This window comes from Canis lupus, chromosome 10 (assembly GCF_011100685.1).
Source record: "Canis lupus familiaris isolate Mischka breed German Shepherd chromosome 10, alternate assembly UU_Cfam_GSD_1.0, whole genome shotgun sequence".
NCBI lineage: Eukaryota > Metazoa > Chordata > Mammalia > Carnivora > Canidae > Canis > Canis lupus.
This window is the reverse complement of record NC_049231.1, coordinates 27,372,152-27,385,915: the sequence shown is the minus strand read 5'-3', so window position 1 is coordinate 27,385,915 and position 13,764 is coordinate 27,372,152. Positions and strand designations below refer to the sequence as shown.

The window sequence follows — 13,764 nt, the reverse complement described above, 5'->3', positions numbered from 1 at the left end:
TGGGCCCAGGTGAGCCACTGGCCTTGCCCACCCTCCGTCTTCACCCACAGCATCGGCTCTAGGATGCTCCTGCAGGAAGTCTCTCAGTCTTCCTATTCTTAGCTGCTACTTATGCCTCTCTCCCAAGACCCCCAAGGGTGGATGGCTCACCACACGCTCTGCTCCAAGAGGCCCTCTTCAAGCCTGCCAGCCTGAAAATGCTGCCCAGCGAGACCTTGGCAGCTTGCCCCTGGACCCTTCCATGATGTTCCACCCACCTCTGACTGCTCCCAGGGCAGTGCCCTGTCTCCAATGAGGGCCTTGGCCTAGGCCTCTCCAGACTCCGCTGCCTTTAGACGCTTCTCCTGGTGATCTCACCACATCACCATGCCTGGTTGTTCTCCGGCAGTACTTCCTCCCTCCTCCATCTTCAGTGGAGACGGAGCTGGGTTGGGTAGCAAGAGGCCGGGACCAGGGGCCAGGAAGCCCACATCTGAGTCCCAGCTCAGCCAGTGAATTTCAGCAGGAACTGAGGGAATCCACAGCCTCCTCTCCGGGGGCCCAGACAAGGAGACCTCTAAGGCCCTGTCTTCAGTCTCCCCATCCATAAGGGCTGGACTGGATGGGGAAGGTCCTGTACACTCCACATCTGGGGCGCTCTGTTGAGAAAGACCCTGAGGTCACACACATCTGGGCTCAGTGGGAAAGGGTTTTCTCTGCCCCTCCCATTCAAAACCTTGTGCACATCCCATCAGCTCCCCCTCCCAACTATATTCTGAACCCAGCCACCTCTCACGGTGGGCATACTTGGATACTACCGTAGTTTGTTACCTGTGAGATCACATCCCTTGACTACTGAAAATACATCAAATGCTCTCTCTGTCCTTAGTGTGAAATCCATGTTCTTTCCCAGGCCTGCTATGATCTGGCCCCTACCTGCCTCTCAGACCTCACCTGGAACTATCTTTTTTCATTTTTACTTTCATTTCATCAAATCTCAGGGCCTTTGCACTTGCCGTTCCTTCTACCTAGAATGATCTCTGCCTGCCCCCCAGATCCTCAGTCTTCAATGTCTGCCTTCAATGTCTTGAACACAATGACTTGCATTCAAGTCACAACCCAAAAGTCACCTCCTCAGAGAGGCCTTCTTTGACCACACAATCTTTATTATTATTATTATTATTATTATTATTATTATTATTTTAATGTAAGCTCCATGCCCAACATGGGGCTTGCACTCACAACTCGAGATCAAGAGTCCCATGACTGAGCCAGCCAGGTGCCCTGACCGCACAATTCTAAGCAGGCCCCCTTCCCCTCTGCCTCTTTCTTTTTTTTTTTTTTTTTTTAATTTTTTAATTTATTTATGATAGTCACAGAGAGAGAGATCCCCTCTGCCTCTTTCTACTGGATCACCCGGCCTTTTCTTTTTTTTTGAAGTTTTTTTTTTTAATTTTTTATTTATTTATGATAGTCACACAGAGAGAGAGAGAGGCAGAGACACAGGCAGAGGGAGAAGCAGGCTCCATGCACTGGGAGCCCGTTGTGGGATTTGATCCCGGGTCTCCAGGATCGCACCCTGGGCCAAAGGCAGGCGCCAAACCGCTACGCCACCCAGGGATCCCCCACCCTGGCCTTTTCTTTACAGCACTTCCTACAGGCAAGAAACATTAACTTGTTTATTTTTAATGCCCTTAAACATAAGCTCCAAGAGGGAAAAATCCTCCTATAGGTGCTCCTGTGGGTGTCCAGTTGGTAATGGGTGCCCTGTAAATACTTGTGCAATGAGCGAATTCTGCTGTGGGTGTGTGGTCATAGGGGTGGAGGCAAGGGCCTGGCACTTTCCATCTCTGGGCCAGATGGTACCTGACAGCCTTCCCTCACATAAGGCCTCACTTACCCTGTGGTGTCTCCCCACCCCCTCCACCCCTGCTCATGGTGGGCCCTTGGCCCTCCCCGCTCCGCCCCGGCAAACCCCTCTCAGTATTCCCCATGCTGCCAATCTCCGTTGAGGAATCAACTCCCAGAGGAGTTGTCACTAAAGGCACAGTTACAGGAACAATGAAAACACCCAGCATCACCCAAGGGTCTCTGCCTTCACCTCTGCCCACCCCTACTCCCCCACCCGTCTGCATCCTTCCTTCAACCTGGCCTGTCACCCCACTGCCCCTCCATTCAACAAACCACACTGTTTGCACTGCTGCCAACTCTCTCTACAATGCGCTCCTTCCATCCTCTGGGAATCCAAGGAATCCCATCTCTAGGACACACAACCACTCATTAACTGGGCCGCGGGAATTACGATGATTGCCCTGGCTAATAATCCCAATTCCCACAGCAACACTTCCCAAGTCAGCATAGTTGGTGCGATTCATCATCTCACCCTGTCTCCACAAACACTTCCTGATGCCTACTCCTCACGGGTCCTGAGAGGTCCGCACTGAGCCCTGCCCGCCTCAAGCTGACAGTCCGCCTCAGCCAGTTGGGTGTACACCAGAAAAAAATATGGACTAAGAGAGAGTCCATGGACCAGAGAGAAACTGCTAGATGGTGAGAGCCACAGGACAGGTCTACGTGGCCTGGCATCACTGGGGACACCAAGCAGTGATGAGCTGCCCCTCGCCCTCCAGCCAGGTGTTCTGTGAAATGCACCGCTGGGGAGTTATTTTTTTTTTTTCTTTTTTTTTTCTTTTTTTTTTTTTTTTTTTACCGCTGGGGAGTTCTTAACTTGATGCAGAGTGTTGCAAGGATACAGCATCCAGATAAGACTCTGAGGCTCCTTCGAAGCAGACTGCCCACTAGGCCCCTTCCATGGAGAAACTGGGGAGGTGCCCCTGGGGAAGGTGGAAGGAGGAGGGGCTTGCATGTAGATTTGGAGGGTGGGAAGGAACAGCCTCAGCCAACACTATGGTAGGAACCTCAGACATTTGAAGGGGGGGGCCCTGTGGGGAGATGGGTCAAAGGGCACCCAGGATCCCCCTCCTTGGTGGGGAGAAAGCTGATGAGGAAGGTGGGATGCAGGCAGGGTCTTTAATCTCAAGCAGGTAAATATTGGATTTATCCACTGGTTTTGCTCAGAACAGCTTGGAATTTTGCATGCAGAAGGGAAGAAGAGGGAGAGAATGAGCAAATTCTCATTTATTGTACAATGTGGCACCACAATAGACACCTCTCACCTGTTCTGGTTTAGTTCTACAACAATCTCATGAGCCAGAGATCATCCCACCTGTTTTACAGGTAGGAACCTGAGGCTAAGAGAGTGAATATGATCTAATGTTCATAAAGGTTATGAAGGACTCCAATTTACCCTTCCAGACCCACCCTGGGGCCTCACCCTGCCTTATAGACTGCAGCCCAATCAGCTTTGTCTCCCTCAGTGCCAACGGGAACCTGGCTACATACCTGGGCCCCCACTGAAGGGTACCCCTTGTTCCTCAGGACATCATGAATCCACTCACCCACTTCCAAAGCATCCAGGGGATTCTGGTGACCACCAAAGTGACTGTCTCCAAAGTAGATGTTGGCCACCCCAGGAAGTTCACAAAGTGATCCACTGGGGTATGGGAAGAAAGATCAGAATTTGTATTCTTATTTAGTCTTTAATCTTAACTTTCTAAATGTTCCATTTCGATGGATGTTTTATAATGCACACATTAGCACAGTAGAACATTTATACCCAAGTTTTAACAAATACATTTGCATTTGAATACAAAACGCATGCTCAAAAATATTTTTACAGAAAGGGGTATGCAACAAGAGTTCACATTAGCATTGGAGGACCCCAGCGATTGAGTTCTCACTTGAGAGGCAGTGGCGGTAGAAACCCTGAACCAGCTGGGTTCAGATCCTTCATCAGCTATTTCTGGGCTGTGGGGCTGGGTGAGTTTATAGAACTTTCCTAAACTTCTGTTCCCTCATTCAGAACTGGGATGGCTACAGCACCCACCTCCAATGGATTAAAGCCTACAGCCCAGAGTCTGGCACCTGAATGATAGACACAGTTATTATTACTTCAGTCACAGGGAGGAGGGCTGGGCCTGGCCTGGGCCTTGTGGTGGGTCAAGCCCTTGAGAACTGCATCTACTATGGAGGCATACGACCCAGAATAAGTCATTACACATCAGCGTTACCAGGATTAAGACAGAGATCGCTAAAATTGCTAGGGGAGGCTGACATCCTTATTACTGTCCTGGAGTGACAGGCCAGGCAGAAAGAGATGGCCTCAGAGGGTCGTGTACCCTCACGACAAGATGTTTTTAGCACTTAGGAACTCTTCCCAGGGCACGAAGCCCTTTCTTATCTAGCAGTAGCATGCTGTAGGGCAAATTAGAAAGAACAGTATCTCTCAGGTCTAGAAGCAGATGGCTCATGAGAGTATGGAATTTCCCATCCTAACTGAGATGTGGCCACAGGTAATCACCTGATTCAGCTGACAGGTACCCAGACCTCCCTGTGAAGATGGCCAGGGGACCATAAAGATGAAGGAGTCATGGTGAGGGTATATGAGCAGAGATTGAACAGGCCCTAAAAATGGAAGGAGGCCCTAGCTACCTGGAGATGGATAGGCTTGGCAGTGGGGACTAAGTAGGTAGGTGGGGACTTACTATCCCATTTCACAGATGAGGAAGTGGAAGCTTAAAAAACAGAAACATTTGTTTTTTCTCAGGATACCTTAGCCTGGTACAATTGCAGCTGATGACTCAGCCCTGACCTCCTCCTCCTCCCCCTAGAAATCAGTAGTCTCTGGCTTTGAGATCCCTGTGGGAATTAGGAGCCCTGGTGTCTAAACCTATGCTGTTACTGCTCCCTGTGTGCATCCTGAACAAATCCTCTGTTTTCTGAACCTCAGCATTCTTATCTGTCCAAGAGGTTGATTACTAAGCTCCACTTTTGCCCTCCTCTCCTACTTTTCTTCCAATTCTCTCACTTCGAAGCCCTTCCAGAAGCTTATCTCAAGGGATTAAACTCTTCTAGGGGCCTTAGTGACCGCAGAGTGGATGTGAGCCCGTCTGCCCCAGACCCAGAGACATCTCCATGCTGGGGAGCCTGCCCCTTGTCCCCAGCTTTTCCTCTACTCCCTCAGCAGCTTCAGCTGGCCCAAATCCCTCCTCCAAACTCACAAACACATGGACCCTTTTTCTGCCAGGGCCATGGAGATAGAGGGGGGGAGGCTTTCTACATAAATTAGCTCACTTGAGCCTCACAATGATCTGAGAAGTTAGCTCTATGGACCTATTTTCCTCATGTGGAAACCGATGCAAAGATCCTTCTTGAAGCCCAGTGTTGGAGGTGGAGGTCTTGGCCTGTCTGACCCAGACCCCAAGTTTTCCTATGACACCTTCCCGTCTCCCCCTCAAATCCTGCCTCCAAGTGTTCAGAGTGGCTCCCAACTCTGGCCCCTCCCTCAAATGTAACATTATGCAGCCATTAAAAATAATGATTACACATACACGGATGACTAATAACAACACAAGAAAATGCTTATGACACGATGTTAAGAAAAGCAAGACACAAAAATTGTAAATACAGTATGATAAAATGATATCAAAGTGATTGTGCACAGAAACAAGACTGGGAAAGAAAACACCAGAATATCCGCAGTTGTTGTTGTTGTTGTGTGTGTGTGTGTGTGTGTGTGTGTGTGAGAGAGAGAGAGCACCACGGGCGATTTCTTTCCTACTTTTCCCCATGTCAGTCAATCCCTGCACATTACTTTTACAACAAGGAAAAGATATCATGTACAAAAAAATGATAGATTTGTGGTTGGAAACCTGCTGTTTCCTCTTCAACTTGCTCTCCTTCAAATCCCTCCAGTGCCTACATTTCAGTACAACGTGACTATACCCAAGAGACGTCGCAGGAGTTTGGAGAGCAATCGGACCCTGCAGACCCACGCCCAGCTCCGCCTCCCTGCTGCCTGCTTTGACCAGACCGTCCCCAGCGTCCAGGGAGGGCCCCCCCCAACCCGGCCCCTCCTCCCAGCCCCCCGCCCGAGCTCCTGCTAACGCTCACCTGCCACTCGCAGGCCGGCCTCTCGGAGATGCGAGATGAGCACACCTGTCCCTCCAGGTGAGGACTCGGCCCGGGCGCCGCGCGCAGGAAGGAGGGAGCCGGCCGGGGGCGAGGCCGTGACGCCACCCTCCAGCCCCGCCCCCGGCTCCCGGCCACGCCCCGGCTTCTCGGCCCCGGGCGCTCGTGACTGTCATGCTTGCGGGGTGAGCCGCTGGCGACACTCGTCCGGACCCGCGCGCCCCCGTGGGCGGGCCGGGGCCGGCGGCAGCACCTGCCGGAGGGAACCTCCAGGCGCGCCCCCGGGGAGGGCGGGCTGGAAGGGGAGGTCCTACTCTTCGCAGACGAGGGCCCCTTTGAGGAGCCTGGGAAGAGCCGGGGTCCCCCACGACCCCCTGACTCCGCCTCCACCCCTGCTTTACGGAGAACTGTTGGGGCCGCAGATCCCAGGTTCAAATAACCTGGGTAAGGAATGGCGTCCGGGGGACGGAGGGAGCCTCTGATTCCCCTGAATGTCTTCTCTCGGTACCCCACTCTATGCTTCCCTAGGACCCTTCCTCCGACGCCTTCTGCTAAGGAACCAGGAATCGGGGGAGAGCGGAGTGACCTAGAAGTGTGATTCCAGCCCTTGGGGGTTGGGAAAAGGTGATCTGGCCTCTGATGCCTGTAGTCAGACAACTGTCTTCACCTACTTTATTACTTTATTTATTTATTTATTTATTTATTTATTTATTTATTTATTTATTTATTTTTATTTATTCATTCATGAGAGACACAGAGAGAGAGGCATAGACACAGGCAGAGGGAGAAGCAGGCTCCGTGCAGGGAGCCCGACGTGGGACTCGATCCCAGATCTCCAGGATCAGGCCCTGGGCTGAAGGCGGCGCTAAACCGCTGAGCCACCCGGACTGCCCTTCACCTACTTTTATATCATCGGAGATTGCTTATTTTCGGCAAAGTTCCCTGTTGGAAACGCCAGCTCCCTTCTGGCGATGGCAAAAATAAAGGGCACCACTTCGTTGAAAAGGCAATCAGGCTTCACCTATCCAAAAGCTTTAAAAACGTGCTTGTCCTGGGACCCAGCAATTGCATTTCTGAAAATCTACCCAAGGAGGTCATTCAGAATACACATTCATTGTGGCATTCGCCCGGCTTTTTTCAAATTGTGGCATTCTTTATAATGGTGAAAATTGGAACTAGTCTAGGTGTCCAACACCCGGGGCAGGGGTGACCAGCACAAACACACATGGAATATTACACAACCATTAAAAGTCATGTTTACAAACAGCTTATAATAATATGAGGAAATGTGCTACAATATTACAAGAAGAAAAGCAGGATGTGAATGTGTGTTGACAGCAGGATTACAGTTGTACTTAAAAGCAGAACACACTTGTGTACACAGGAAAGAGCCTGGAAAGAAAATGCTTGCTGTGGTTCTTTCTGAGCACTTTCTGGGCACTTATGAAGCTTGTTTTGTTTTTTTTTTTTAATCCTTCTGTTTTGCTGTATTTTCTCCTAATGGGCTTATATCACTTTTATAGAGCTCCTTTATTTCATAAAATGTTCACATTAACTGAGCACTTCCTATAATCTAGGATAAGCCCCTTTCATGTAATCTGTGCAATAGCCCTGAGGTAGGAATTATTCTTTTCCTCAGGTTACAGATGAGGAAACCAAGGTCTGAGAGGTTGTTTCCCCAGGTCACATGGATAGAAAGGCTCAGAGATCCTTTCTCTCTTTCAAGGCCAAGGAACACTTTAAAACATCCTCCGGGGGCAGCCCGGGTGGCTCAGCGGTTTGGCGCCTGCCTTCAGCCCAGGGCGTGATCCTAGAGACCCAGAATCGAGTCCCGCGTCGGGCTCTCTCCATGGAGCCTGCTTTGCTCTCTGCCTGTGCTCTGCCTCTCTCTCTCTGTCTCTGTGTCTCTGATAAATAAATAAAAAAAAAATAAAAATAAAAAAAAACAACACCCTCTTGTTAGCCACCAGGCTACAAGGGCCACCAACTTCAGGTAAGGAGTCAGGGATGGGGTTTGTCCGCCCTTGGGCTTCATGAGGTGGGGCAGTGGGCAAGGAAGCCACAGAGTCTCAGCAAGCCCTCCTCCCTGTGGGTGAGTCCTTCCCTCTTGCTAGGGAGGCTTTGAGGCTGACTCCTCCCTGGTGGGACCTTCCCAGAGACCAACCTCCAAGGCTGAGAGGTCAACTAGCTCAACCTTGTCGGTCAGTTTTGTAACCTTAATATGTTTTCTGATTATAAAAGTAATATATATTTATTATAGAAAATTGGAGGTCAATAAAATATAAAGAAGGAAACAGAAGTCAATCCCATTATTGCTTTACCTTTTATTATAGATGTTTAATTTTATTTTATTAGTTTTTTTATTTATTTTTAAGTAATCTCTATACCCAACATGAGGCTCAAACTCATGACCCCAAGATCAAGAGTCTCCTGTTCCACCAATTGAGCCCACCAGGTGCCTCTAGATATTTTAAATAACACTAAAAAAGTAGAGGGACTATGGTATAATGAACCCATATACCCATCACTAAGTTTCAACAAACATCAGCTTTTTCCATTCTTGCTTCATCCATCCCCCACCTACATTTTGTTAAAGGAAGTTCCAGATATCATATTATTTCATCTATAAATATTTCAGTAATTATCTCTCACAGATAAAGACTTTGTGGAATAACAACAACGATACATACACAATAACATTATTACACCTTGCAATAGTGACACTTATTTTTTCATTTGATTATTTCATAGGCAATTGATATTCAAATTTCCCTAATTTGTTTCCAAAATGTCTTTTCCAGTTGATTTCTTTGAATGAGGATCCACAGTAGGCCCTCCTATTGTATCTGGCTGATATTACACACCATAAAATTAATCATTTTTAAAAGGTTTATTATTTGAGAGATAGCAGGAGGGAGGGGCAGAGGGAGAGAGAATCTCAAGCAGACTCCTCGCTACCTACCTACCCTACGTGAAACCCGACACCTACACCAGGCTCCATTCCACGACCCTGTGATCAGACCTGAGCTGAAATCAAGAGTTGGAGGCTTAACCAACTAAGCCCCACAAAATTTGTACAAAATTAGCCAAAACTTAAAGTGTATAGTTTGGTGGCTTTTTTTAGATTTACAAGATTTGCAACCATTACCACCACCTAATTCTCTAACACTTTTGTTAGAGAATTAGAAATTTTGTTAGGGAAAAGGAAATCCTATATCCACTAGCAGTCACTCCCCACTCCTGCCCTCCGCTAGTCCCTGGGGACTTCTCATCTACTTTTGTCTTTGGCCCTATTGGAGGTATTTTGTAGAAAGGTGATCGCACATTATGTGACCTTTTATGTCTGGCTTCCCTTTGCGTAATGTTTTCAAGGTTCAACCATACTGTGGCAGGTGTCACTACGTCATTCCTTTTTATGGTCGAATGATACTCCAGACTTTGTTGCCGAGAGTCTGGAGTTGGTTGACTGCATGCATCCCTGTGGTGTCTTGAACATGCTCCACTCCATGTTTCCTACCAACTGGTAATTGAAATGTAGACTTTGGAGGCTGGAGGCTTGATTTGATTTGGACTCAGTGATTTTATCTAGAATATTCCACAGATGATGTTGTGTTCTTTCCTGGTGCTTCAGAGCAGGAGCTGCAGTATGTCAGGCTCTTCCATCTTTTAGGGATGGTAAGGTTGATTGGCCCCTTTAGGTGTTGTTAGCCTCATTGTCTGTTATAAAGTTACCCATCGACATTCGATCCCCTGATGTTAGCATCCATTGATGGTCATGACCTAAGTCTGCTCTTTCACTCTTCAGTTTATAGAAAAGGAAACTGAGGCAAAGAAAAGAGAAGTGACTTGCCTAAGGTCACAGGGTTAGTAATAATGAACTATGAATAATGAACTATGCCTGGTGCTGCACTAAACACTTTGCATGAACTGACACATTTAATCCTCTCAACACCGTGGCTGGCTCTGTATTACCATCTTCCTTTTCAAATGAGGAAACTAAGGCCCCATATGTTGAAGAAACCTGCCTTTCTTTAATGAGTCATTTGGTAATTCTTGTCAGGAGGTTCCAGATGACAGAGAAATAGGAAAACACAGTTCTTGCTCTGCTAAATATAGACATAGGCAAGGTGAACAGAATTTTAAGAGAGAAAGAGACGGGAGTCATGGAAGTCTTCCCAGAGGAAGCATCGCTAGAGCTGGGCCTTCAAGTATGTGTAGGAGTTTGCCGTGGGGCGTAGAGGCAGAGGAATGAGTTCACCATATGAATAAGGCCTGAGGTGTGATTTAGGCTGTGGTCGAAGACTCCATTCCATACGATGAACATATTCTTACAAATGTCTGCCTTTGAGAAGGAGGAAGAGAGAGGGTGTGGTTTGACCCCACACATACTCAGAATATGCAGACTTATCGCAGAGTGAGGAGGGCAAGGAGCACTGGCCTAGGAGTCTGGAGATGAGTGTTCAGTGGGCTGTGAGGCCCGGATGCTGTACCCAGGTACAGTCCCTGCCCTCAAGTGCCTAAGGAAAATGGAGGGAGATAGACCGGGGCATCATTAGCTCTTGCCCTGGAAAGGGGAAAGGTCATTCAGTCCCATCCCAGTCCTCAGCTCCAGCTCCAATATTCTGGAGGGATCCTACCTCACATATCTGGACCATCGAGTGAAAAAAAACCTCCAGCAAACTGCACCATCGAGTGCCTGCTGTGCCATATATGTATTTGCTTTTATGTGTCCTTTTCAAGACATCTCTGGAAAGGTCCAGAAGAAAACAATTTGCAAATCATGCTTTCCTGAATATACAAAGAACACCTAGAAATCAATAAGAAAATAAGGATGTGAACAGGCTGTTCATAGAAAAGGAAATACAAAGGTCTCTGAAACTCAGGTCAAGACTGCAACCTTCTTCAAAAGAAGAAAAATGCAAAATAAAATTATACTGAAATTCCACCCTCACCCTCAGCAGGTGAGGAAAGTCATGACATTTGAGAACACACTGACGGCACGTCTCTGGGGGAGCAGATGCCTTCATCTGTGGGAGAGTAAATAAGTAAAGCCCCCAAGGAGGGCAGTGGTAACATGTCAAACTGACAACCGCACATTTCCTTTGCCCTCAGAATTGCAAATGCAGGTATTTATCTCACAGGTATAACTGCGTAGGAGGGAAATGGGTTATTCATAGCAGTGTGTATGTGTGTGCGGGTGTGTTGCAAATACCTTCTGTCAAAAAAAAAAATACCTTCTGTCTATCAGTAAAGGGCTGAGAAATTCTAGAACATTCATCCAATGGAGGACCATAATGAAGCCATATAAGTGAGGCTCTTTATGTATAAATGGGGAAAGGTCTCCCCAAAGTAGTGTTGTGTTCTATCCGTGTCTCGTTATGGAAAAAAGGCAGAGAGGAGAAAGATCGTGCATCTGTTTTCTTCTGTGTATGCTATACCCAGATGTCTGGTCAGCGGGGTAACAAGCCAGTGAGGTGCTGACCTCCCCCAAGAGAGGAAGTGAATGGCTGCGAGCGAGGCACCGGAGGGAGACTTGTACTGTACCCCCTGTGCTAACTTTCAGAGTTCATCCACGTGAAAATATTTTCCATTTCAAACATTACATGAAATTAAAAGTTTAGCGGTCAATTTTATACAGAGGGGGTTCTGTGGGTGTGCAGTTTGTAGGAGTCTCCCCCACGAGGGCCAGGGTGGAGGAGGGCAGGAGACAGGGTGTCCTCTGGAAGGGCACTCCCTTTGGTTTCCTGATTTTTAAAACAATAAAATATTTTATTTATTTGTTCAAGAGAAAGGAAGTGAAAGAGAGAGCACAAGCAGGGGGATGAGTGGGGAGTGGGGGAGAGGGAAAAGCAGGTTCCTTGATTCGATTCAGGGTTCGATCCCAGGACCCCAGGGTCATGACCTGAGCCAAAGGCAGATGCTTTACCGACTGAGCCACCCAGGTAGGTGCCCCTGCTCTCCTGATTTAAACTTCACAGCAATCTCCCCATTTTTTGGATGTGGACATTGAGACTCAGAGCTGGAGAATGACACCTGAGCTTACGAAGCTGGGGTGCAGCGGGGAGCCAACATCCCTTTCACATTCACGGCTCCTGGCCCTCCAGCCGGCTGTCACCACACAATGCCACCCCCAGCTGGCCGGCAGACGTGACATTTCTCATTTCACTGGCGCTGGCCATTCTTCCTGGTTATTTGACCAAAGTGTACTATTGTTTGCCTGAATTACACTTTATTTTTTAAAACAATAGAAAGAAAAGGGGAAAAAAGGGATAAGTTGATTGAGCAGTTATAGGACTAGAATGATTCCGGGCTAGATTTACCAGGGACTTGACTCAGCTGGCCCATTCATCGGACTATTTGGGAGTTTGCTTTAAATGTAGCAGGCCCTGGATTCACTGGCTTTTTGAATAGGCATGGATTTGGAAAGAAATTCAATTAAGTGGTTCTTTGACTAAATTAACGGGATTATTTTCTGATTGAATTAATGGCAGTTTCTTTCAAGACTTAATTTGCCTCCTTCTAAAACTTTTCTAGACCTTACCAGGGAGTGCTGGGGTCCACGGGGGCTCCTACCACTCAGCTTCACTCCTTGTGGCAGTGGCTTCCTGCCAAGTCCGGTCCTGGGGCCACTTCCTCTGGGAAGCCCTCCAGGACCCCTGCCCTCTCTGCCCTCACAGCAGTCGTGCCTCCCTGGCCTGGCTTCCTGGTTCACACTGGGTGGTAGTGAAGGGTTTCCAGAACTGTTTCCCCATAAAGCTTGGCACATGTTTTGGCCCAGAGCTGGGGCTCAGGCCAGGGGAGGAATGAATCTGCCCCACACCTTCTGATTCCCAGGCTACAGGGCACAAGCTTCCCTCCCACACAGCTGGGCCCTTTGGTTTAATTCTTCTGAGAGAGGGGAGGGGGGTTCTAACCAGCCCATGGCAGAGTTATAACCCAATATGCCCCCCACTCCACTCCCATTCCAGCCAGCATCTGACACCCACTAATACAGATCTCCAAAGTGCATCAGCCTCTCCAGTTTACAAAGAGTTCCCTACCTGCCCTGATACTCAGAGCAATCCACTGAGGGGTGAGTTCTCCTCTCCCTTTTACAGCTGACATCCCCAGAGCTCAGAGAGAGGCAGGCTCTTGCCCAACCACACACAGCCAGTGGGTAGGGGATGTCGGGACAACAGGCTCCCAGACTGAGGCCAGGAGGTGTGCAGGGTGGGAGAAATCATAGGAGAAGCCTCAACCTGTGCTTGAAAGGTAGAGGGATGAGGCCTGGGGAGAATTTAGGTTCACAGGGCTTAAGCCTGAGCTGAGATGGGGCAGCAGAAGGTCAGGGAAGATTCTACAAAATCCTGAGAGGTGAGGAGGTGGCTGGCAGTAGTGGGAGGAGGAAATGGATGTACACTCACCTATTCAATCATCAGCACACCTGAGGGCGTGCTAGGGCTAGTCCTGGGCTGGGCCCCGGATGCAGGGAGGGGTTGGCAGGACACTCTAGACCACTACGCTCAGGAGGCGCGTGCTCTGGAGTGAGGAGGTGCAGGGGGTAACTGGGCCCCCCCTTGCAGGATGAGAAAATCTCTGGAGGTGGGAGGAGGCCCAGGGCGGTGGTCAGGAAGGTACCGAAGGAGGAGGAGGTGTTTGCCTGGCAGGGAAATGAGAATTCTGCTAGCCAATGCTTCTTGGGTGATGCTGTGCGCCTGGCTCTCTTCTAATTGCTCTCCACATACCGACCCTGTTAGCCCTGCTGCCAGCCTGGGA

At 48.7% G+C, this 13,764-nt stretch overlaps 1 protein-coding gene across 2 annotated transcripts in view; it reads right to left on the bottom strand.

Moving 5' to 3' along the window:
• CSNK1E (casein kinase 1 epsilon) overlaps positions 1-6,057 on the bottom strand; it is a 32,543-nt gene extending 26,486 nt beyond the window's left edge. Inside the window, exons 1-2 of one of the 2 annotated variants that reach the window (XM_038550598.1) lie at positions 5,992-6,057; positions 3,438-3,532 (exon numbers count right to left, since the gene is read on the bottom strand). The gene's annotated coding sequence lies outside the window, so the exon portion shown is untranslated. The remainder of the gene's footprint in view (positions 1-3,437; positions 3,533-5,991) is intronic. The other variant, XM_038550600.1, reaches the window with a different exon arrangement.
• Between the last annotated feature and the right edge of the window lie 7,707 nt (positions 6,058-13,764).